The sequence below is a fragment of the Capra hircus genome, chromosome 2 (assembly GCF_001704415.2).
Source record: "Capra hircus breed San Clemente chromosome 2, ASM170441v1, whole genome shotgun sequence".
Classification (NCBI taxonomy): Eukaryota; Metazoa; Chordata; class Mammalia; order Artiodactyla; family Bovidae; genus Capra; species Capra hircus.
Genome location: NC_030809.1, coordinates 54,653,088 through 54,679,348, shown reverse-complemented (window position 1 = coordinate 54,679,348; position 26,261 = coordinate 54,653,088).

The window sequence follows — 26,261 nt, the reverse complement described above, 5'->3', positions numbered from 1 at the left end:
GCTATAATTTTCTCCGATTCTGAAGGCTGTCTTTCACCTTGCTTATAGTTTCCTTTTTTGTGCAAAAGCTTTAAGTTTAATTAGGTCCCATTTGTTTATTTTTTGCTTTTATTTCCATTACTGTGGGAGGTGGGTCATAGAGGATCCTGCTGTGATTTATTTCAAAGAGTGTTTTGCATATGTTTTCTTCTAGGAGTTTTATAATTTTTGGTCTTACATTAAGGTCTTTAATCCATTTTGAGTTTATTTTTGTGTATGGTGTTAGAAAATGTTCTAGTTTCATTCTTTTACAAGTGGTTGACCAGTATTCCCAGCACCACTTGGTAAAGAAATTGTCTTTTCTCCATTGGTTATTCTTGCCTCCTTTGTCAAAGATAAGGTGTCCATAGATGTGTGGATTTATCTCTGGGTTTTATATTTTCTTCCATTGATCTATATTTCTGTCTTGTGCTAGTTCCATATTGTCTTAATGACTGTAGCTTTGTAGCATAGCCTGAAGTCAGGTAGGTTGATTCCTTCAATTCCATTCTTCTTTCAAGATTGCTTTGGCTATTTGAGTTTTTTTGTATTTCCATACAAATTGTGAAATTGTTTGTTACAGTTCTTTGAAAAATACCATTGGTAGCTTGATAGAGATTGCAGTGAATCTATAGATTGCTTTGAGTAGTATACTCATTTCCACTATATTGATTCTTCTGATCCATGAACATGGTATATTTATCCTCTATTTGTGTCATCTTTCATTTCTTCATCAGTGTTTTATAGTTTTTTATATATAGATCTTTGTTTTTTTTTTTTAGGTAGATTTATTCTTAAGTATTTTATTCTTTTCGTCACAATGGTGAAAGGAATTGTTTCCTTAATTTCTCTGTTTTCTCATTGCTGCTGCTGCTAAGTCACTTCAGTTGTGTCCGACTGTGTGCGACCCCATAGACGGCAGCCCACCAGGCTCCCGCGTTCCTGGGATTCTCCAAGCAAGAACACTCGAGTGGGGTGCCATTGCTTTCTCATTGCTAGTGTATAGAAATGCAAGGGATTTCTGTGCATAAATTTTATAACCTGCAACTTTACTACATTCATTGATTAGCTCTAGTAATTTTCCGGTGGTGTCTTTAGGATTTTCTATGTAGAGGATCATGTCATCTGCAAACTATGGAATTTTACTTCTTCTTTTCCAATCTGGATTCCTTTTATTTCGTTTTTCTTTTCTGATTGCTGTGGCTAAAACTTCCAAAACTGTTATGAATAGTAGTGGTGAGAGTGGGCACCCTTGTTTTGTTCCTGACTTTACAGGAAATGCTTTCAATTTTTCACCATTGAGGATATGTCTTTTATTGCATTGAGGCATGTTCCTTCTATGCCTGCTTTTTTGAGTTTTTTTTTTTTTTTATCATAAATGGATGTTGAATTTTGTCAAAGGCTTTCTCTGTGTCTATTGAGATAATCATATGGTTTTTACCTTTTAATTTGTTAATGTGGTGGATCACATTGATTAATTTGAGAATATTGAAGAATCCTTGCATCCCTGCCTGGGATAAAGCCCAATTGGTCATGATTTTTTTAATATGTTGTTGGATTCTGTTTGCTAGAATTTTGTTGATGATTTTGCATCCATGTTCATTAGTGATAATGGCCTGTAGTTTTGTGTGTGTGTGTGTGTGTGTGATCTTTGTCTGGTTTTGGTATTAGGGAAATGGTGGCTTCATAGAATGAGTTTGGGAATTTACCTTCCTCTTCAATTTTCTGGAAGAGTTTGAGTAGGATATGTGTTCTTCTCTAAATTTTTAGTAGAATTCATCTGGGAAGCCACCTGGTCCTGGGCCTCTGTTTGTTGGAAGATTTTTGATTACAGTTCAATTTCCATGCTTGTGATGGGTCTGTTAAGATTTTCTCTTTCTCCCTGGTTCAGTTTTGGAAGGTTATACTAATCTAATAATTCATCTCTTTTTTCCAAATTGTCCATTTTATTGGCATATAGTTTCTGATAGTAGTCTCTTATGAGCCTTTGTATTTCTATGTTGTCTGTTGTGACTTCTCCATTTTCATTTCTCATTTTGTTGATTTGATTCTTCTTCCTTTTATTCATGATGAGTCTGGCTAATGGTTTGTCCATTTTATTTATCTTCTCAAAGAATCAATTTTTAGCTTTGCTGATTTTTGCTATGGTCTCCCTTGTTTCTTTTTCATTTATTTCTGCCCTAATTCTTATGATTTCTTTCCTTCTACTAACCTTGGGGTTCTTAATTTCTTCTTTTTCTAGTTACTTTAGATGTAAATTTAGGTTATTTTTTTGATTTTTCTCTTGTTTCTTGAGGTAAGTTGTAGGGCTCTGAACCTTCCCATTTGCACTGCTTTTATGAATCCCATAGATTTTGGGTTGTTGTGTTTTCATTTTCATTTATTTCTATGCATATTTGATTTCTCCTGTGATTTGCTGGTTATTCTGAAGTGTGTTGTTTAGCCTCCATATGTTTGTATTTTTAATAGTTTTTTTTTTTTTTTTTCTTCTTCAGTTCAGTTCAGTGGTTCAGTCTTGTCCAACTCTTTGTGACCCCATGAACTGCAGCACACCAGGCCTCCCTGTCCATCACCATCTCCCGGAGTTCACTCAAGCTCATGTCCATCATGTCGGTGATGCCATCCAGCCATCTCATCCTCCGTCGTCCCCTTCTCCTCCTGCCCCCAATCCCTCCCAGCATCAGAGTCTTTTCCAATGTGTCAACTCTTCGCATGAGGTGGCCAAAGTATTGGAGTTTCAGCTTTAGCATCAGTCCTTCCAAAGAACACCCAGAACTGATTTCCTTTAGACTTCTAATCTTACCGCATTGTGATCAGAAAAGATTCTTGAAATGATTTCATTTTTTTTGAATTTACCAAGGCTAGATTTATGACCCAGGATGTGATGTATCCTGGAGAATGTTCTGTGTGCACTTGAGTAAAAGGTGCCCTTGAGAAATTAATCATTTTGGGGTGAAATATACTATAGATATCAATTAGATCTAACTGATCCATTGTATCATTTAGAGCTTGTAATTCCTTGCTAATTTTCTGTTTAGATGATCTATCCATAGGTGTGAGTAGGGTATTAAAGTCTCCCACTATTATTGTGTTACTGCTGATTTCCCCTTTCATACTTGTTAGCATTTGCCTTACATAATGAGGTGCTCCTATGTTGGGTGCATATATATTTGTAATTGTTATGTCTTCTTCTTGGATTGATCTTTTGATCACTATGTAGTATCCTTCTTTGTCTCCTTTCATGGCTTTTATTTCAAAGTCTATTTTATTTGATATGAGTATTGCTACTCCTGCTTTCTTTTGGTCTCTATTTGCATGAAATATCTTTTTCCAGCCCTTCACTTTCAGTCTGTATGTGTTCCTTGTTTTGAGATGGGTCTCTTGTAGGCAGCATTTATAGGGGTCTTGTTTTTGCATCCATTCAGCTGGTGTTTGTTTTTGGTTGGGGCATTTTACCCACTTACATTTAGGGTAATTACTGATAAGTATGGTCCCATTGCCATTTACTTTGTTGTTTTGGGTTTAAGTTTATACACCCTTTCAGTGTTTCCTGTCTAGAGAAGGCCCTTTGGCATTTGTTGAAAAGCTGGTTTGGTGATGCTGAATTCTCTCAGCTTTTGCCTGTCTGTAAAGCTTTTGATTTCTCCTTCATATTTGAATGAAATCCTTGCTGGGTATAGTAATCTGGGTTGTAGGTTTTTCTCTTTCATCACTTTAAGTATGTCTTACCATTCCCTTCTGGCCTGAAGAGTTTCTATTGAAAGATCAGTTGTTATTTTCCTGGGGATCCCCTTGCATTTTATTTGTTGCTTTTCCCTTTCTGCTTTTAATATTTGCTCTTAGTGTTTGATCTTCACTAATTTGATTAATATGTATCTTGGGGTGTTTCACCTTGGGTTTATCCTGTTTGGGACTCTCTGGGTTTCTTGGACTTGGGTGGCTATTTCCTTCCCCATTTTATGGAATGTTCAACTATTACCCCCTGGAGTATTTACTCATGGCCTTTCTTTTTGTCTTCTTCTTCTGGGACTCATATGATTCGAATGTTGGGTTGTTTATCATTGTTCCAGAGGTCTCTGAGGTTGTCCTTATTCCTTTTAATTTTTCTTTTTGTTGTTGTTGTTAACGTTTCCTGGTTAGGGAAGCTTGTGTCAGTGTTCTGGTCGGTGGAGCTGGATCTCTTCTCTCTGGAGTGCAATGAAGTGTCCAGTAATGAGTTTTGAAGGGTCTATGGGTTTGGTATAACTTTGGAAAACCTGTATTTTAATGCTCAGGGCTATGTTCCTGCATTGCTGGAGAATTAGCGAAGTATGTCTTGCTCTGGAACTTGTTGGCTCCTAGGTGGAGCTTACTTTCAGTGTAGGTAAGGAGGCTTTTGGATGATCTCTTGTTGATTAATGTTCCATGGTGTCAGGAGTTCTCTGGTGGTTTTGTTTTGGATTTAAGCCTCCTGCCTCTGGCTTTCAGTCTTATTCTTACAGTAGCCTCAAAACTTCTCTATCCATACAGCATTGATGATAAAACATTTAGGTTAATGGTGAAAAGATTCTCCACAGTGAGGGACACTCAGAGAGGTTCAAAGAGTTACATGGAGAAGAAAGGTGAGAGCAGGGAGATAGAAGTGGCAAGGAGGAGAATAGGGAAAATAAAAAGGGGAGAGAGCAATCTAGCCAGTAATCAGTTCCCTAAGTGTTCTCCAAAGTCTGTAACACCCAGAGAGATTCACAGAGTTAAGTAGAGAAGAGAAGGGGGAGGGAGGACATAGAGGTGACCTGGAGGAGAAAAGGGAGAGTCAAAAGGGGAGAGAGCAATCAAGCCAGTAATCACACTTCTAAATAAAAATGAGTACTGAATATTAGATATTTAAGGTACAAAATTGATAACAAATATCAAAAAGCAAAGATTAAAAATCGATTAGAGGTTAGACTCTCAAAAATGCAATATTAAAAATATAAAACAAAATCAATCACAAAAGTTATAAAAATATATATGTGAAATTTGCTTTAAAAATAGGGTCTTTTTTTGCAAGGTCTGGAGAAGGCAATGGCAAACCACTTCAGTATTCTTGCCTCAAAAACACATAAACAGTATGAAAAGGCAAAGACCCTGAAAGACACTGAAAGAGGAACTCCACAGGTCAGTAGATGCCCAATATGACACTGGAGATCAGTGGAGAAATAACTACAGAAAGAAGGAAGGGATGGAGCCAAAGCAAAAAACAACACTCAATTGTGAATGTGACTGATGATAGAAGCAAGGTCCGATGATGTAAAGAGCAATATTGCATAGGAACCTGGAGTGTTATGTCCTGAATCAACGTAAACTGGAAGGGGTCAAACAGGAGATGGCGAGAGTGAACACAGACATTCTAGGAATCAGTGAACTAAGATGGACTGGAATGGGTGAATTTAACTCAGATGACCATTATATCTACTACTGTGGGCAGGAATCCCTTAGAAGAAATGGACTAGCCATCATAGTCAATAAAAGAGTCCAAAATACAGTACTTGGATGCAGTCTCAAAAACGACAGAATGATCTCTGTTCATCTCCAAGGCAAACCATTCAATATCACGGTAATCCAATTCTATGCCTCAACCAGTAAAGCTGAAGAAGCTGAAGTTGAATGGTTCTATGAAGACCTACAAGACTTTCTAGAACTAACAGCCAAAAAAGATGTCCTTTTCATTCTAGGGGACTGGAATGCAAAAGTAGGAAGTCAAGAAACACCTGGAGTAATAGGCAAACCTGGCCTTGGAGTATAGAATGAAGCAGGGCAAAACTAACAGAGTTCTGTTAAGAGAACGCAGTGGTCATAGCAAAACACCCTCTTCCCACAACACAAGACAAGATTCTATACATGGACATCACCAGATGGTCAACACTGAAATCAAATTGATTATGCTCTTTTTGCAGCCAAAGATGGAGAAGCTCTGTACAGTCAGCAAAAACAAGACTGGGAGCGGACTGTGGCTCAGATCATGTACTCCTTATTGACAAACTCAGACTTAAATTGAAGAAAGTGGGGGTAACCCCTAGACCATTCAGGTATGACCTAAATCAAATCCCTTATGACTACACAGTGGAAGTGAGAAGTATATTTAAGGGAATATATCTGATAGATAGAGTGCCTGATGCACTATGGATGGGGGTTCATGACACAGTAGAGGAAACAGGAATCAAGACCATCCCCAAGAAAAGAAATGCAAAAAAAGCAAAATGCCTGTCAGGAGGTCTTACAAATAGCTGGAAAAAGAAGGGAAGTGAAAAGCAAAGTAAAAAAAAAAAGAAAGATAAACCCATTTGAACACAGAGTTCCAAAGAAAAGCAAGGAGAAAAAGAAAACCTTCCTCAGAAATCAATTCAAAGAAATAGAGGAAAACAGCAGAATGGGAAGGACTAGAGATCTCTTTAAGAAAATTGGAGATATGAAGGGAACAAGTTCAGTTCAGTTCAGTCACTCAGTCGTGTCTGACTCTTTGCGACTCCATGAATTGCAGCACGCCAGGCCACCCTGTCCATCACCTACTCCTGGAGTTCACTCAGATTCACATCCATGGAGTCAGTGATGCCATCCAGGTATGCTGATTTAATTTAGAATGGACTGGTTGGATCTCCTTGCCGTCCAAGGGACTCTCAAGAGTCTTCTCCAACACCACAGTTTAAAAGCATAAATTCTTTGGCGCTCAGCCTTCTTCACAATCCAACTCTCACATCCATACATGACCACAGGAAAAACCATGGCCTTGACTAGACGGACCTTAGTCGGCAAAGTAATGGCTCTGCTTTTGAATATGCTATTTAGGTTGGTCATAACTTTTCTTCCAAGGAGTAAGCATCTCTTAATTTCATGGCTGCAGTCACCATCTGCAGTGATTTTGGAACCCAGAAAAATAAAGTCTGACATTCTTTCCACTGTTTCTCCATCTATTTGCCATGAAGTGATGGGACTGGATGCCATAATCTTCGTTATCTGAATGTTGAGCTTTAAGCCAACTTTTTCACTCTCCTCTTTCACTTTCATCAAGAGGGTTTTGAGTTCCTCTTCACTTTCTGCCATAAGGATGGTGCCATCTGCAATTCTGAGGTTACTGATATTTCTCCCGGCAATCTTGATTCCAGCTTGTGTTTCTTTCAGTCCAGCGTTTCTCATGATGTACTCTGCATATAAGTTAAATAAGCAGGGTGACATTATACAGCCTTGACGTACTCCTTTTCCTATTTGGAACCAGTCTATTGTTCCATGTCCAGCTCTAACTGTTGCTTCCTGACCTGCATGTAGATTTCTCAAGAGGCAAGTCAGGTGGTCTGGTATTCTCATGTCTTTCAGAATTTTCTACAGTTTATTGTGACCCACAGAGTCAAAGGCTTTGGCATAGTCAATAAAGCAGAAATAGATGTTTTTCTGGAACTCTGTTGCTTTTTCCATGATCCAGCGGATGTTGGCAATTTGATCTCTGGTTCCTCTGCCTTTTCTAAAACCACTTTGAACATCAGGAAGTTCACGTTTCACGTATTGCTGAAGCCTTGCTTGGAGAATTTTGAGCATTACTTAACTAGCATGTGAGATGAGTGCAATTGTGTGGTAGTTTGAGCATTCTTTGGCATTGCCTTTCTTTGGGATTGGAATGAAAACTGACCTTTTCCAGTCCTGTGACCATTGCTGAGTTTTCCAAACTTGCTGGCATATTGAGTGCAGCACTTTCACAGCATCATCTTTCAGGATTTCAAACAGCTCAACTGGAATTCCATTGCCTCCACTAGCTTTGTTCATAGCGATGCTTTCCAAGGCCCACTTGACTTCACATGCCAGGATGTCTGGCTCTAGATGAGTGATCACACCATCATGATTATCTGGGTCGTGAAGATCTTTTTTGTACAGTTCTTCCGTGTATTCTTGCCACCTCTTCTTAATATCTTCTGCTTCTGTTAGGTCCAGACCATTTCTGCCCTTTATCGAGCCCATCTTTGCATGAAATGTTCCCTTGGTATCTCTCATTTTCTTGAAGAGATCTCTAGTCTTTCCCATTCTGTTCTTTTCCTCTTTTTCTTTGCATTAATCGCTGAGGAAGGCTTTCTTATCTCTTTTTGCTAGTCTCTGGAACTGTGCCTTCAGATGCTTATATCTTTCCTTTTCTCCTTTGCTTTTTGCCTCTCTTCTTTTCACAGCTATTTCTAAGGCCTCCCCAGACAGCCATTTTGCTTTTTGCATTTCTTTTCCATGGGGATGATCTTGATCCCTGTCTCCTGTACAGTGTCATGAACCTCATTCCATAGTTCATCAGGCACTCTATCTATCAGATCTAGGCCCTTAAATCTATTTCTCACTTCCACTGTATAATCATAGGGATTTGATTTAGGTCATACCTAAATGGTCTAGCGGTTTTCCCTACTTTCTTCAATATAAGTCTGAAATTGGCAATAAGGAGTTCATGATCTGAGCCACAGTCAGCTCCTGGTCTTGTTTTTGTTGACTGTATAGAGCTTCTCCATCTTTGGCTGCAATGAATATAACCAATCTGATTTCAGTGTTAACTATCGGGTGATGTCCATGTGTAGAGTCTTCTCTTGTGTTGTTGGAAGAGGATGTTTGCTATAACCAGTGCATTTTCTTGGCAAAACTCCTTTAGTCTTTGCCCTGCTTCATTCTGCATTCCAAGGCCAAATTTACCTGTTACTCCAGGTGTTTCTTGACTTCCTACTTTTGGATTCCAGTCCCCTAGAATGAAAAGGACATCTTTTTTGGCTGCTAGTTCTAAAAGGTCTTGTAGGTCTTTATAGAACCGTTCAACTTCAGCTTATTCAGCATTACTGGTTGGGACATAGACTTGGATTACCGTGATATTGAATGGTTTGCCTTGGAGATGAACAGAGATCATTCTGTCGTTTTTGAGACTGCATCCAAGTACTGCATTTCGGACTCTTTTGTTGACCATGATGGCTACTACATTTTTTTCTGAGGGATTCCTGACCGCAGTAATAGATATAATGGTCATCTGAGTTAAATTCACCCATTCCAGTCCATTTTAGTTCGCTGATTCCTAGAATGTCGACATTCACTCTTGCCATCTCTTGTTTGACCACTTCCAATTTGCCTTGATTCAGGGACCTGATATTCCAGGTTCCTATGCAATATTGCTCTTTACATCATCGGACCTTGCTTCTATCACCAGTTACACCCACAGCTGGGTATTGTTTTTGCTTTGGCTCCATCCCTTCCTTCTATCTGGAGTTATTTCTCCACTGATCTCCAGTAGTATATTGGGCACCTACTGACCTGGGGAGTTCCTCTTTCATTATCCTATCATTTTCCCTTTTCATACTGTTCACGGGGTTCTCAAGGCAAGAATACTGAAGTGGTTTGCCATTCCCTTCTCCAGTGGACCACATTCTGTCAGACCTCTCCACCATGACCTACCTGTCTTGGGTTGCCCCACGGGCATGGCTTGGTTTCATTGAGTTGGACAAGGCTGTGGTCCTAGTGTGATTAGATTCACTATTTTTCTGTGAGTATGGTTTCTGTGTGTCTGCCCTCTGATGCCCTCTTGCAACACCTACCATCTTACTTGGGTTTCCCTTACTTTGGGCCTGGGGTATCTCTTCATGGCTGCTCCAGCAAAGCACAGCTGTATGGACCTAATAGAGGCAGAAGATATTAAGAAGAGATGGCAAGAATACACAGAAGAACCTTACAAAAAAGCTCATCATGACCCAGATAATCATGAAGCTGTGATCACTAACATTCACCTAGAGCCAGACATCCTGGAATGTGAAGTCAGGTGGGCCTTAGGAAGCATCACTATAAACAAAGCTGGTGGAGGTGATGGAATTCCAGTTGAGCTATTTCAAATCCTGAAAGATGATGCTGTGAAAGTGCTGCACTCCATATTTCAGCAAATTTGGAAATCTCAGCAGTGGTCAAAGCCTGGAAAATGTCAATTTTTATTCCAATCTCAAAGAAAGGTAATGCAAAAGAATACTCAAACTACCTCACAATTGCACTCATCTCCTATGCTAGTAAGGTAATGTTCAAAATTCTCCAAGCCAGGCTTCAGCAACACGTGAACCATGAACTTCCAGATGTTCAAACTGGTTTTAGAAAAGGCAGAGAAACCAGAGATCAAATTGCCAACATCCACTATTTCATCGATAAAGCAAGAGAGTTCCAGAAAAACATCTCTTTCTGCTTTATTGACTATGTCAAAGCCTTTGACTGTGTGGATCACAATAAACTGTGGAAAATTCTGAAAGAGATGGGAATACCAGACCATCTGACCTGCCTCTTGAGAAATCTGTATGCAGGTCAGGAAGCAACAGTTAGGATGGGATATGGAACAACAGACTGGTTCCAGATAGGAGAAGGAGTACATCAAGGCTGTATATTGTCACCTTGCTTATTTAACTTATATGCAGAGGAAAGCATGAGAAAAGTTGGGCTGGAAGAAGCAGAAGCTGGAATCAAGATTGCCAGGAGAAATATCAATAACCTCAGATATGCAGATGACACCACCCTTTTGGAAGAAAGCAAAGAAGAACTACAGAGCCTCTTGATGAAAGTGAAAGAAGAGAGTGAAAAAGTTGGCTTAAAGCTCAACATTCAGAAAACGAAGATCATGGCATCTTGTCCCATCACTTCATGGGAAATAGATGGGGAAACAATGAAAACAGTGTCAGACTTTATTTTGGGGGGCTCCAAAATCAGTGCAGATGGTGATTGCAACCAGGAAATTAAAAGAGGCTTACTCCTTGGAAGGAAAGTTATGACCAACCTAGACAGTATATTCAAAAGCAGAGACATTACTTTGTCAACAAAGGTTCATCTAGTCAAGTCTATGGTTTTTCTAGGTCATGTATGGATGTGAGAGTTGGACTGTAAAAAAAACTGAGCACCAAAAAATTGAGGTTTTTGAACTGTAGTCTTGGAGAAGACTCTTGCGACTCCCTTGGACTACAAGGAGATCCAACCAGTCTATCCTAAAGGAGATCAGTCCTGCATGTTCATTGGTAGTACTGATGTTGAAGCTGATACTCCAGTACTTTGGCCACCTGATGTGAAAAACTGACTCATTTGAAAAGACCCTGATGCTGGGAAAGATTGGGGGCAGGAGGAGAAGGGGATGACAGAGGATGAGATGGTTGAATGGCATTATTGACTCAGTGGAAATGGGTTTGGGTAAACTCCAGGAGTTGGTGATAGACAGGGAGGCCTGGCATGCTGTGATTCATGGGGTTGCAAAGATTACGACTGAGTGACTGAACTGAATTGAACTGAATGTAAATAGTGTTTTTTTTTTTTTTTGAATTACAAATTCCATTTTTTCTGTTTCTGTACATAGTAGAGCAATTGACTATTATATTAAACTTTGTGTCCTGCAGTCTTGACATAATTGCTTATTAGTTTCAGGATTTTATATTATTTTTGACTCTTTTAGATTTTCTACATAGATGATTATGTCATATATAAAGGACAGATTTATATCTTCTATGCCAATATGAGTACTTTTGTTTATTTTTATTGACTACTGCATTAGCTACAATTTCTCGTTAAATAGTAATAATGAGAGGGGTATCCTCTGTACATAATATTAGAGGGAAAGCTTTGAGTTTCTCACCATTGCGTACAATATCTGTGATAGGAATTTGTTTTAGGTGGTTTATCAGGTTAAGGTGTGTTTTAATTTTCATTTAGTTCAAAATATCTTTTAATTTCATTTGAGGTTTCTTTCATCCATGTATAATTTAATACCATTTTAAAAAGTCTGTAAGTACTAGGGGATTTTCTGTTATTGATTTCTATTTTAATTCCATTGTTTTCTGAGTGCAGACACTGTATTATTTCCATGCTTTTAAATTTGTGAAAGTGGCTTATAGCCCTGACTGTGGTCTGTTTTGCTGAATGTTACATGTGAGCTTGAGAAGAATATGCATTCTGTTGTTGGATGAAGTGCTATTGGAAGGACTGATGGTGATGCTCAAGTGCCAGTACTTTGGCCACCTAATGCAAAAAGCCAGCTCATTGGAAAATACCCTGATGCTGGGAAAGATTGAAGGCAACAGGAGAAGAGGATGACAGATAATGAGATGGTTAGATAGCATCACTGACCCAATGGACATGAACTTGAGCAAACTCTGGGAGATAATTTAGGACAGAGGAGCCTGGCATGCTACATTCCATGAGGTCGCAGAGGGTCAGACATAACTTAGCAACTGAACAACAGCAACAACAGTATGGAGTGGCAACGTCCAAGCTCTGTCAATGTAGAATTAGAAACCTAAAATTTGTCATTGCAATTTCAAATAGAAAAATCTCAGGCAAAATTTTGAGGGATTCAAGACAGGGTGTTGTTTCAGTAGATAAAATCAAACATGGAGAATTTAATTAAAACTTTAAAAAAAGTTCTAGAAGCTTGTTACCATGGAAATATTTATTTTTTAATTAAAGCGATTAGTAGGTTTCAAAATTCACTTTAGAATAATTTTAAGTAACCTTTGTTGATCTCTTGCTCCCATTTCCTAATATATTTGCAATCTTCACTGAAATTATATATACATATATATAAAGAAGGAGAAGGCAATGGCACCCCACTCTAGTACTCTTGCCTGGAAAATTCCATGGACAGAGGAGCCTGGTAGGCTGCAGTCCATGGGATCGCTAGGAGTCGGACACGACTGAGCGACTTCACTTTCGCTTTTCACTTTCATGCATTGGAGAGGGAAATGGCAACCCACTCCAGTGTTCTTGCCTGGACAATCCCAGGGACGGGGGAGTCTGGTGGGCTGCCGTCTATGGGGTCGCACAGAGTTGGACACGACTGAAGCGACTTAACAGCAGCAGCAGCAGCAGCAGCATATATAAGGAAGGAGTAGCAATTTTTTAAATTTCAGTTTTCCACATTATTTTTTTTAGTTTGAATGTTTTCATTATTGAATAGAATGGCTCTCTGGCATACAGTATTCACTTTTCATTAGTGAATTTTAAAAAGATGTTATTTATCAATATTTCAGGCGCATTTAAATAGATGAAACTGAAATATAATATAACCAAATTCCTTTAACTCAGCATCCATCTCTCCTTTTAGTATTTCATGTATTTTTCTTCTATATTTACAAATGATTCCTAAACTCTTTCACATTTTAATATTTGAAGTAAGTATTTTCATCTTGTTTATATTCTTTTACAAATATAGTTTTGGCTTAAACTTGTGTTTGAGATTCTCCCTAATTCTTTACATTTCCACACATTTATCTGCAGATGTGTTATCTTTATTTTAGCATAGTTTTATTGTTTGAGTATATCCCTTCAGATTTATCATTTCTTCTCTCTCTATTTTCTTTTTTTTTTAAATTCCACTCAATCTTTAAGCATGTAGGGACAATTCCCCACTTAATAAGAAAATCTGCAGTTTGAAGGGCAAAAGGAAGACATAAAAAAAGAGGAAACCTTATACCCACCACTCCCCCAAAGAGGTTTTTCAAGCCTGTTTTTAGGTTGATTAAAATGTTCAGTGAAATTAAGTTTAATTTAAATCTCACTTGTGAAGAATATAATCTTTAAGAATTCAAAAACAAGATAAAAAGCAGGGTGAAGCAAATCATTAAATACAGGTAACTTACATATAAATATTCAGCAGTCAGCACAGTCTAGCAATGTATTATTTGAATTGTGTTTCCCCAGAATTATTCTGGAGTTGGTAATGGACAGGGAGGTTTGGCATGCTGTAGTCCATGGGATTGCAGAGAGTTGGACATGACTGACAGACTGAACTGAACTGAACTGAAAATTGTTCAAGAAATACTAGAATGGTAGTTTCTTAACACAAAATTTGAAAATGCTACAGATGATTTCTTGTAGACCTGAGTACTGGTCCTTTCCCTTAGTACCATGTGTCCTTCAACAAACTATTTAATCCAACTAATCCTTTCCCCAGTGTTAGTTAAATTTGTTTTCAATAATTATAGCAACAATAATTAATACATAACCCAGATTTCATATATTTACTTTTTGTGAAATGATATGTTTTATAAAGTGGTTAGCATATATTTGTATAAAATGAAGCATTCATCAGTTTTATAATTTTAACTATTGTATAGATAACATTCTTTTATATTTTAAAAAATATAAAATACCAAATGAGTAAATCAAGATAAGTAAAGGTTAGTTGCTCAGTTGTGTCTGACTCTTTGTGAACCAATGGACTGTGGTCCACCAGGTTTCTCTGTCCATGGAATTTTCTAGTCAGAAATATTGGAGTGGGTTGCTTTTTCCTTCTCCAGGGCATCTTCCCGACCAGGAGTCGAACCAGGGTCTCCTGTATTGCAGGCAGATTCTTTATCAGTTGAGTCACCAGGGAAGCCCTTCTGAGCAAGTCATGGACCCCACTTATTGGACCAGGGAGGGAGAAGTGTAAATATTGACCCAAATAGAACATAAAACTGTTATCAATTTCTGGTTATATTTAAAGGTGTTTTCTGTAGTAAATATTAAACAATGTTTTAGGCCACATTAATAGTGTGAAACTATGCCCCCCTCCAAGAAAAAAGGAAAACAAAGCAATGAGGTCAATGGAATAAATTGAATATAATCTAAGAATGGGCCCCCAAATTAGAGAAATCTTATGGATGTTTTTATAAATAATGTTCAGTATGGTGGCTGGCCACTAAGATTCAAATATGTATTAATAGTTATCTCTTAGTAGCAAGTCCTTGATTAATTTTGTTTTCTTTAATTACCTGACTTTTGTAAATGTTACTCAAAGCATATAGTATCTTATACAACAAAAACAATATATTTTCATAACAGGTAGTGGACTATAAGTTGTCTCTTTGTTGTCAAAGTTTTGAGTAGATCCTGAAACTGAAAACATAAGATATTGAGTGCCTTATTTTCTAAGGTGAATCATTTAACAACAAGGAGTTTTCTCTCAGTGCCAGTTAAGAGCTCACAGAGTCAAAGTACAATCAACCAAAATTTTTACCATATTGTAAATGAGAGAGTATTGATAAATAAATAGGAAGAGAGGCAAGTCTATGAAGACAGTAAAAATATTAGAGGTTTCCTGGGGTTAAGGAGGAGGCAGGTATGAAGAGAGATGAAATGGTGAGTAGGGATGAAGGTGGAGCATAGACAATTTTTGCTGCCTTGAAGCTATTCTGTATACAGTGGTAGATACATGCCATTATACATTTGTCAAAACTTATAGAATGAACAGTACCAAAGGTGATCTCTATTGTAATCAGTGGACTTTGAATGATAATAGAGTCATCAATATGGTTTCACCAGTTGTAACAAATGTACTACTCTGGTGTAGAATGTCCATAGTAGGGGTGATTGTACATGTATGGGGACAGAAGGTATATGCAAACTCTTTATACTTCCTACACAGTTTTGCTTGAACCTACAACTGCTCTAAAATAAAGTTTATTAATTTAAAACAAGAAAGACTTTTTTTTTAATTTCTTGGTTTTATAGGAATAATGTATCTTATTAGATGCTTCCCCAGTCTTCCTGATCAAAGTGAAAGGATGGCAGGAAGAAACTGACTTGAACCCATTACAAGCAGAGGGAAGCAGTGTGCTAAGGAGAATCACTTTCAGATACTGAGTTTGTCTTCAAGAGGGGAAATATGGTTTATGTTACCCTGCTAGATGATTGCTGTTGCTGTGAAAAGGGGCTAACATGGTGAATAATGTTGAGTTTGATAGTTATTTTCTTTCTTCTCATTTTAATTCTCTGATTGTTTATTTTATTATACATTTTAAATTTATTTTCTTAACGGTTTCCCTTGTGTTTCTTAATTTAAAGCAACCTAGTGTTATTAACACAACATCTAATGCTAATTTGATTCAAATTGTTTATTAAAACTTTTCTCCAATAACCATTCCCTACCCTCTACTTTGGGCTATTTTTTTGTGCTATTATTGTAATATAAATTATATCTTTCTACAAAAATTCATCAAAAGAGTTTATAATTTTTTTAGTTGTCTTTTAAATCAAATAGAAGAACAAATGAGAAAATACAAGTGAGTTTTTATATTTACCTATGTAGTTACCTTTACTAGTGTTTTTATTTCCTCAGAAAACTTGAGGTACTATCTAGTGTCCTTCCCTTTTATCTCAAATAACTTCTTGTTAATTTCTTTGTGTGGTTGATCTGTTAGTGACAAATCATCTCCATTTTTGTTTATTTGGGACTATTTTAAATTCTCCATGTTTGAAGGATGTTTTTTTCTAATAGAATTCATAGTTAATAGTATTTTTCTTTCTAGTAGTATATCATCATGCTAGTTTCTGGCCTCCATTATTTCTGATGAGAAGTCAGCTATTAATCTTATTGAGGATCTTTTGTACTATGATAATAGCTTCTCTTTTGCTGCCTTTGAAATTTTCTTGTCATTGTCTTTTAGTGGTTTGATCATGAAGTGTCTTGGTAGAGATCTCATTGACCTTCGTAGATGTTAATACTGCAGTGACTACAGGGGTGCAATCTTTTCTAATTAGTATTTTTTTTCCTTCATGTAAATGGTCTTAAATGCAACTGCTGGATTATATGGTGATTCTATTTTTTTTTTTTTTTTTTTTTTTGTGAAACTGCTGTATTGTTTTCCATAGTGGATGAACCAACTTATAATCCCACCACCAACATACAAGGGTTCCTTTTTCTCCATATCTTCCCTGACATATTTGTTTTTTTGTGTTTTTGACAGTAGACATTATGACAGATTTAAGCTGCTTTTGTCGCTTTAATTTACATTTTCCTGATGATTAGTCATATTAAACTTTTTTTCTTTTTCATGTGTCTTTTGGCCCTCTGTATGTCTTCTTTGGAAACATGTCTATTCAGATTCTCTGCTCATTTTTTAATTGGATTCATTGCTTTGATATTGAATTGTATAGATTTGTTATATATTTTGGATATTAGCCCTCTATCTAATATATTGTTTGCAAATATCTTCTCCCATTCAGTGGAGTGCCTTTTTTGTTTTTGTTGTTGATGATTTCCTCCATGAATCAAAGCATTTTGGAACTTTGGAACTAACAAGTCCCCATTAGTAGGTTCTTATTAGTTATTTTATACATATATGTATATATATATATATAATATACGTGTATGTGTGTGTGTGTATCAGTCCCAGTCTTCCAGTTTATCCCTCCCACCTTTACCTCCTGTTAACCACAAGTTTGTTTCCTACATCATTAACTCTATTTCTGTTTTGTAAGTAAGTTCTTTTATAACTTTTTAAAGATTCTACATATAAACACTATCGTCTTTCTCTGTCTGACTTTCTTCACTCAGTGTGACAATCTCTAGGTCCATTCACGTTGCTGCAGTGGTATTATTTTGTTCTTTTATAGCTGAGTAGTATTCCATTGTTTGTGTGTATCATGTGTTCTTTGATTATTCCTCTGTTGTTGGACATCAAATTGCTCCCATGTCCTGGCTATTGTAAATAGTGCTTCAGTGAACTTTGGGACTGTATGTGTCTTTTCAAGTTATAGTTTCCTTCAGATATATACCTAGGAGTGAAATTACTAGATCATATGGTAGCTCTATTTTTAAGTTTTTAAGAAATCTCAGTACTGTTCTCCATAGTGGCTGTACCAGTTTACATTCCCACCATCTGTTTAGGAATGTTCCCTTTTTTCCCACACCCTCGCCAGCATTGATTGATTGTAGATTTTTTGTTGATGGCTTTTCTGACTAGTATGAACGTTTCTTTAATAATTGATGATCTTGCATGGATTTTATGTGCTTTCTAGCCATCTGTAAGTTTTCTTCAAGAACTATTTAAGTCTTCTGCCCATTTTTTTGATTGGGTTGCTTGTTTTTTGATAATTGAATTACTTGAGCTGTTTTTATATTTTCGAGATTAATCCCCTCTTGGTTGCTTCACTTGGAAATAATTGTGTAGAGTAAGAAATGCTAGACTGGGAACTGCTCTGGTTCTACCTAACAGATTTTAAAATCAAGATTCAAAGTTATCAAATTTTCCAAGTAACTATTTTTAGGATAAAGGTCAAGGATTAAAAAAAAATCCACGAAAAATATATAAGAAAAATTGTATGATATTCAGTCAAAAAATTACTAAGAATGTAGAGAAGGAGAAAATATGACTCTTAAGCAAAAGAAAAAGAAATATTTCCAAAATAACCTAGAGATATTTGAAAAACAGCCTAGAGTTGATATGAATGTTAAAGTTAGTAAACAAGGATATTAAATACATTATAATGTACTTTCTCTTCAAAAAGATAAGTAGAGACATGGAAGGGATGTATATGTATATAGGGGGAGAGAGAACAAAATAAAACTAGTAGATTACAGTGACTGAAATGAAAATACACTGAATGTAATAATAGCAGATTAGACATAGCAGACGAAAAGATTAGTGAACTTGAACCAATAATCTCACTGTTAGATTTAAACCCCCTGGATATACATATGTACACAAAAGACATGTAAAAACATGCTCATAGCAGCAATATCCTTAATACTCCCCAAATGGACAAAATCTGAGGATCCATATTCATTAAAGTACATCAATAAATTATGGTATATTTATAAAGTGGAATAACATAGAGTAAGAAAAGTGAACAAAAGTATTTATCTCTAAGGACAAGAATTGATCTTGCGATGTCTCCAAAATATCCAGATCCAAAATAATGCATTCAATATAGTAATATTCATATGAAGTTTGAAATAAGCAAATTGCTTTATAGTAGAAATCAAAGTAGCAAGCACATTTTCTATGGTAGTTGCTTTGAGAGGCCATAAATAGGAATTTTGTGGGCTGAAAAAATTGTTTTTTCATATAATTGTTGGTTTCATGAGTGTGATTGCTGTAATGAAGCTGAATTCTTGGGTATATCTGTAGATGAGAGTGGTAGGAAAGTATTAGATGAAAAAGTGAGGTGAAAGAATATACTAGCACAGGAATTGAAAGGCCTTTTAAAAGTTATTTATTTATTTTTAATTGGAGGCTAATTACTTTATAATATTATAGTGGTTTTTGCCATACAATATTGTAAAGTAATTAGCTGATTTCTCATAGATTTTTGTAATGTAGGAGACACCCAATAGGTACTTCTTGACTTTTTTACCTGTCTTAAAAATTTTGTCATCCTGCAGAAATCTAAAATTTACTCCTGTCCTAAATGTATTGAGAGACTCTATTAAAATAAAGCTAGTGACATTTCTCTAACGTTTTATTTCCCCAACAGTATTTTTTTTGTCATCTTTCCATATTATGCATCATTCATGTCTTTGGGTACCTTCATATTTTACATAAAAAATCAAATGTCATGCTTCATATCATTTCTGTGGAAGAGTCAGTATCATTAAAAATTGCTGAGTGTCATATTTAATTTGCTAGATTAAGAAAGATGGCTGTTAACTTTTAACAGGTTAGAATTTGGTGGAGAGAAATAGTCAGACTTTAAGCAACTAATCAGTTAGCATCTGATCATTCTGCATTTATTTTAGGTGTTTATTAGCAGTTCTATTTGCGCTGCATTAGCCCACTTTATTAGATTTTCCAGTGTAATATGAATTTCAGCTTTGTGATTGACAATTCTATTCTAAGACTCCTGTGAAAAATGTTCACAATACTTGACCATAAATTTTCAACACCTTTTTGTCTTTATGTGCAGAATCTTCTCTTACTAAGTTTTTCTCTCTGAAAAAGGACATTTTATTATTTTCCTTGTATAAGCATAAGAAGTACACTTTTATTTTCCCTCAAATGGAATGAATATTAACCATATCAATGACATTCAATTAATCTAGTTAATTTCTGCAAAATGTTGGTTTTCTTTACTTTTCAATACTCTGCTATTGAGAAATTCTGACCATAAATTATTAATGAATATATACAACATATAATTATACTCTTATCCCAACCACCACACTGACATACACAGTCATACACATAAACATATATATACACACACACACATACACACCACACACACACTTTACCATAGTGCCAACTTCAATCTGTATGTAAAGACTCCAGATTTTTCCATCAGCATAACATACACATATTTCGTTTCATTGGATATTTTTAGACAGTGTAATTTGCATCTTCTGATTCTGTTTATATAAAATTCTGAATGCCAAAGTAATATATTAACATTTTTGTATGTAATAAATTATTAAAACATGAAAGAAAACAAATTGAATTTTCATGTATTACTCATGATTAGATTTTACTGAATTCCTTTTTATAAATTCTTTTTTTAAAGTAGTGCTTCCAGGAATTTTGATACCAAGAACAGGCTCAAAGATGATCAAATTGTTGCTGGAGTATTACTATGCACTGCGAAATTATCTCAGCTGGTATTACCATCAAAGCTGTATTTTTTTCCTATTGACATCTCTCTTAAAAAAATGGCATTCCCTAGGAACATATTTTTCAGTGACAGGCTAAATAGCCACTTGACCTGAAAAGTGTGAGACCCATACTATTTTCTTGCCTGTCCCTTGCTTTGTTTTCATTAAATGTCATGGATAGTTAAGCTAACATCCCTGAGCACCTCATCTTCAGAATTTATCTATAAAATGAGGACTGTGTTTTCCCTCCTGGTTTTGTGAATTGTGTTTTACTGCTTATTTCTCTAACATTAAAGGAAGATAATTAATATGAAAGTATATAAACATTATGAGTAATACACAGATAAACGTTAATTAACTAACATTCCAGAGTATCAAATAATCAAATTATCTTCAAATACTCTTTATATGATTATGTTATCTCATTTGTGAAAGTGGGAAAAGAACATTGTTAGGTGTAAGTTTTGTTTTGTACATATCTAGAAGTTTGATAATACTGTACTTGAAAAGGAAAAGCATCTTTTCAGAAACCTTTCAGAAATAGTTACCAAATATTTCAGTACTCTTCCTACTGAGTATCTTTTAGCATCTACAGGCTCAGGTAGATATTTGACTTTCCTGTTTTTTATCCCCCACATTGCTTCACTCCTTTTCATCCTCAGAGTCCTCATTTGATGGAGGCCAAGCCCTCAGAGACCATTTTACCTGGTTCTCTACAAAGTAGGTTGGTGACTCTGCACTTTTTTTTTTTTTAAAGTAGATTTAACACTCAAATTCTTCAGAATGGAACACCTACAAGAAAAAAACTTGCTCCTACTTATGCTGAGTATCTCATCAGAATAAAATCTACATGTTAACTAAATTAAGAGATCTTTCTCCACCTAAACCAGGAAAAAAGTAACAAAGAAGGGGTGAAGGAGAAGGTGTTCAGAACAAGCTACTCAGCTGTCCAGTTTATTTAGGGTTCCTTGTGAATCTGAGCAAACTCTGGGAGATAGTGAAGGACAGGGAGGCCTGGTGTGCTGTAGTCAATGGGGTTGCAAAAGTCAGACAGAATTTATCGACTGAACAACAACCTGGTAACCTCTAAGTCTGAACAGGATATAATAGGAGAGCTGCTCATCAGGCAACACTTTTCTACATTCTGTCTCTGTTTATCAGGTATGCATCAGACACTTTCCCTGAATTATTAATAGTAGTCAACACACTAAAAGCCAACATTTTTGATTTAATCATTTGTCTTTATACTATTATGAGCAGGGGAAGCAAAGAACAAAATAACTTTGACAGCTTTAAGTGGCAGTCATTTTGTTTTGGGATTATAATTGTAGTCTCTAAAACATAAATTTCTATGTATTTATATTTGTCTCTTAAATTGCCTACATAGCCATCAGAACATTCACTTATTCAGGGCATGAAATAAGAGAGAATTCTGAGGAAGATAAGTCCAAAATGAATACCATATCCTAGAGAGGTAGAATTCCCACATAATGTTTTAAAATACACATCTTATTTGCTATCATTTCTCCCCTAAAGAGTCTTTTGTAGTGTGTTAATATTTGCATGTTAAGTTTATGTTTTCTGGGCATTAGCCAAAATTTTCAATGACCATTGGCAACCATAGCTGCTTTTGTTTTAGAAAATAGTGTTTTTCTGAAGAATCTTCTCACCTTTTGGCTTTTTATAAAATCCTGGCAACAAGGAGTGGGGCAGATTAAGGATTAGAGAAGTTTAAAAGTTAAATTAAATACTTAGAAGTACAGCTGAAAGTTGTGGTTTAGACACAGAACTTTGATTACTCTATTAACTAGCTTTAGTAACTTGGGCAAGTTATTTATCTTTTTTCTGTCTTTATATTCCCTATCTATAAAATGCAAACTCGATAAATGCTCAGAGGATATTATAAAATTACATAAATTGTTACTTATAAGATGCTTAGAAGAGCATCTTTAAAGTTTTTCTATATGTGCTGGTTAAAGAAATCTTTTATTATACAAATCACTGTTATTCTAAATCATCTGGTTTAGGATGATAATCTCATATAGGATAATTGTGCTCAAAGTGCATCATCCACATTTCAGTTTATTAATTCTCAGAATATATAACCCAGATTCATATTTTAATTTATTAAAGAATTTGAAATTTAGATATGATAAAGGCATAGCAAATATTTCAATGTGAAAATATGTTTAAAAGTAATTCCACATAATATGGAGAAGGGCTGCCTTTTTAGGAGGAAATAATTCTATATCGAAGTGAGATAATCTCTTTCTAAATGCTAAGTAAGCTGTTAGAAATTAGTAAATCACTTATTGTTTCTGGGCTTCCAGTACATCTTATGTGAAATAAGGACTAAATTAGATGATCTTTAAAGTTACCTTTATTTCAAAAATTCTCTGAATCCCTAATGTAAATGTGTGAAGTTTGATAACTTTAAAATATTATGACCTCACTATAGATAATATTTTTATAAGTTAAAAATATTTAAGCCAATGTTTTTTATTGTAAGATATGTTTGGCTTTCCTGTAGAAGACTGTTTATATAATTCCTGACTCTTTCTTAATAGTTGAAAAACATAAAAAAGCAGATGTTCACACCTTAATCAGTTATTTTATTTTGTTAATAATATAACTCTCTGATTAAAAACATAAGGAAAATATAAAGAAAATTTGTATAAAAAATAGGAAACAGAGAAGAGCAAGAATTCTGTGTGTTACAGTCTGAGATAAAATTGTATATAAATGATTTTTTTTCAACTTTTATAAGCAAACAAGTAAAGTAAAAAGTTTTCATGAAGCTTAGTTGCCTGGGCCTGTTTACATTACATATACATTCATTGAATTAAGTAGAGAAGTAGAAACAATTCACCACTATATACAACTACAATAGAAAAAGTGTTCACAGACTTTCAAATACTTTCGTTCCTTTCTTAGTTTTATATCTTCACATAGTCTGTTCCCTTAAAGTATTCAACACAGTTTATTGAAACTCTATTATATGCCAAGCAATGTACTTTCCTGAATAAATTTTGCCACTGAGTATCACCAAATAAATATATAATGTTGCCTGTTTTTGAAAATGCTTGTGAAGTTATTAAATATACATAAAAATGATACTGTTATTACATTGCAAATATTTTACTCATTATTCTCTTTTCATTAATATCAACTATTATATCTTTCATTTTGAAATTAATGCAGCTGTACAAAGTAATTTATAATATAGTATATATTCTTATATATGCAATATACACGTGATAAAAGAACATATCCAGAACTAGAAACATTTTAGTAAAGTGTCTAAAATTGAAGACAAATAGATATTTTTAAAACTAGTTGGATTAAAAAAACAGATTATATTAAATAAAGAATATGTTGATAGAGACCTTATATACACTACAAATTGGTTAAGCTAGAATTTTAATATTTGAAAAAAATGTTCAAGAATGACAGTGGGAATTTTGGCGAGATAGTGGTAGTGGTGTCATAGGTTACCTGAATTTTCCATAAAATAGAATAAACCATGTTAAAAAAATGTCAAAACTGACAAGATCTTTCTGTGAATCTAAATATATGAACTTATGGAGATAAAACACCAACAGTTATGTTTTACATATGTTTTTATTGAAAAGCATTATAATTCATCAATTTCTGAATAAATATGTTTGGAAATTTCTGATGGGCTAGTGAGGCTATCAGCAAAAACTGGGAGAGTATTTGCTTTCTTGAATTTGAGGGTGAATATAGAGATAACTGGAAAATTCTGAATGAACTAGAGTGACCAGAGTGTCTTGGACCTGATATTTTAAATTATGTATACACACACACTCACGTGGCTCATATCATGAGCTCCTTATTACAAAATTCAGTCTTAAATTGAAGAAAGTAGGGAAAACCACTAGGCCATTCAGGTATGACCTAAATTATATCACTTATGACTATACAGTGGAGGTAATTAATATATTCAAGGGATTAGACCTGGTAGCAGAGTGCCTGAAGAACTATGGATGGAAGTTCATAACACTGTACCGAGGTAGTAACCAAAATCATCTCCAAGAAAAAGAAATACAAGAAGACAGAGTGGTTGTCTGAGGAGGCCATACAAATAGCTGAGAAAAGAGAAGCAAAAGGCAAAGGAGAAAAGGGAAAGTTACAGCCAAGTGAATGCAGAGTTCCAGAGAATAGAAAGGAGAGATAAGAAAGCCTACTTAAGTGAACAGTGCAGAGAAATAGAGGAAAAAAGTAGAATGGGAAAGATTAGACATTTTTTTCAAAGAAATGTGAGATATGAAGGAAATATTTCATTCAAAGATGTGCACAATAAAGGACAAAAATGGCAAAAACCTAACAGAAGGAGAAGAAAATAAGAAAAGGTAGCCAGAATACACAGAAGTATACAGAAAAGGTTAATGACCTGGATAACCATGATGATTATTACCTTGAGCCAGACATCTTGGAGTGTGAAGTCAAGTGGGTCTTAGGAAGCATAACTATGAGCAAAGCTAGTGGAAGTGATGAATTCCAGCTGAGCTATTTTAGATCCTAAAAGTTGATGCTGTTAAAGTGCTACACTCAATATGCCAACAAATTTGAAAAACTCAGAAGTGGCCAAAGGAATGGAAAAGGTCCATTTTCTTTCAAACCTCAAAGAAAGGCAATGCCAAAGAATGTTCAAACTACCGTACAATTGCACTCATTTCACATGCTAGCAAGGGTAATGCTCAAAATCTTCAAGCTAGGCTTCAACAGTATGTGAACCAAGAACTTTCAGCTGTACAACCTGGATTTACAAAAGGCAGAGGGATCAGAGATCAAACTGCCAGCAACTGTGGATCATAGAAAAAAGAAAGGAATTAAAAAAAAAAATTCTACTTCTGTTTCATTTGATTGTGTGGTTCACTCAAAAACTGGAAAATTCATAAAGAGTTGGGAATGCTAGGCCACCTTACCTCTCTCCTTGAAAAACCTGTATACAGGATAAGAAGCAACAGTTAGAACTTGCCATGGAACAATGGAATGATGCAGAACTGGGAAAGGAGTATGTCAAGGCTGTATATTGTCACCCAACTTATTGAACTTCTGTGCGGAGTACATCCTGGGGCTTCCCAGGTGGCATTAGTGTTGAAGAATGCCACCTGTGTGTGGAGACATAAAAGACACAGGTTTGATCCCTGGGTCAAGAAGATCCCCTGGAGGAGGGCATGGCATCCCACTTCAGTATTCTTGCCTAGAAAAGTCCATGGGCAGAGGAACCTGGTGGGCTATAGTTCATGGGATTGCAGATTTGGACATGATTATAGTGTCTTAGCACACAGAGTACATCATAGGAAATGCTGGGTTCGAGGACCTACAAGGTGGAATCAAGATTGCTGGGGGAAATATCAACAACCTCACATATGAAGATGATACAATTCTAATTGCAGAAAGCAAAGAGGAATAAAGAGCCTCTTGATGATGGTGAAAGAGGAGAGAGAGAAAGCTGGCTTTAGCCTCAACATTTAAAAAACTAAAATCCTGGCATCTGGTCCCATCTCTTCATGCCAAATAGATGGGGAAAAAGTGGAAACAGAGACGTATTTCCTTTTCTTTGACTTCAAAATCACTGCAGACAGTGACTGCAGCCACAAAATTAAGACGCTTGCTCCTTGGAAGAAAAGCTATGACAAACCTAGACTACATATTAAAAAGCAGAGACATCACTTTGCTGACAAAGGTCTATACAGTTAAAGCTATGATTTTTCCAGTAGTCGTGTATGGATGTGAGAGTTGGACCATACAGAAGGCTGATTGCCAAAAAATTGATGCTTTTGAACTGTGGTGTTGGAGAAGACTCTTGAGAGTCTATTGGACTGCAAGGAGATCAAACCAGTTATTCCTAAAGGAAATCAACTGCGAATATTCAGTGGGAGGATTGAGG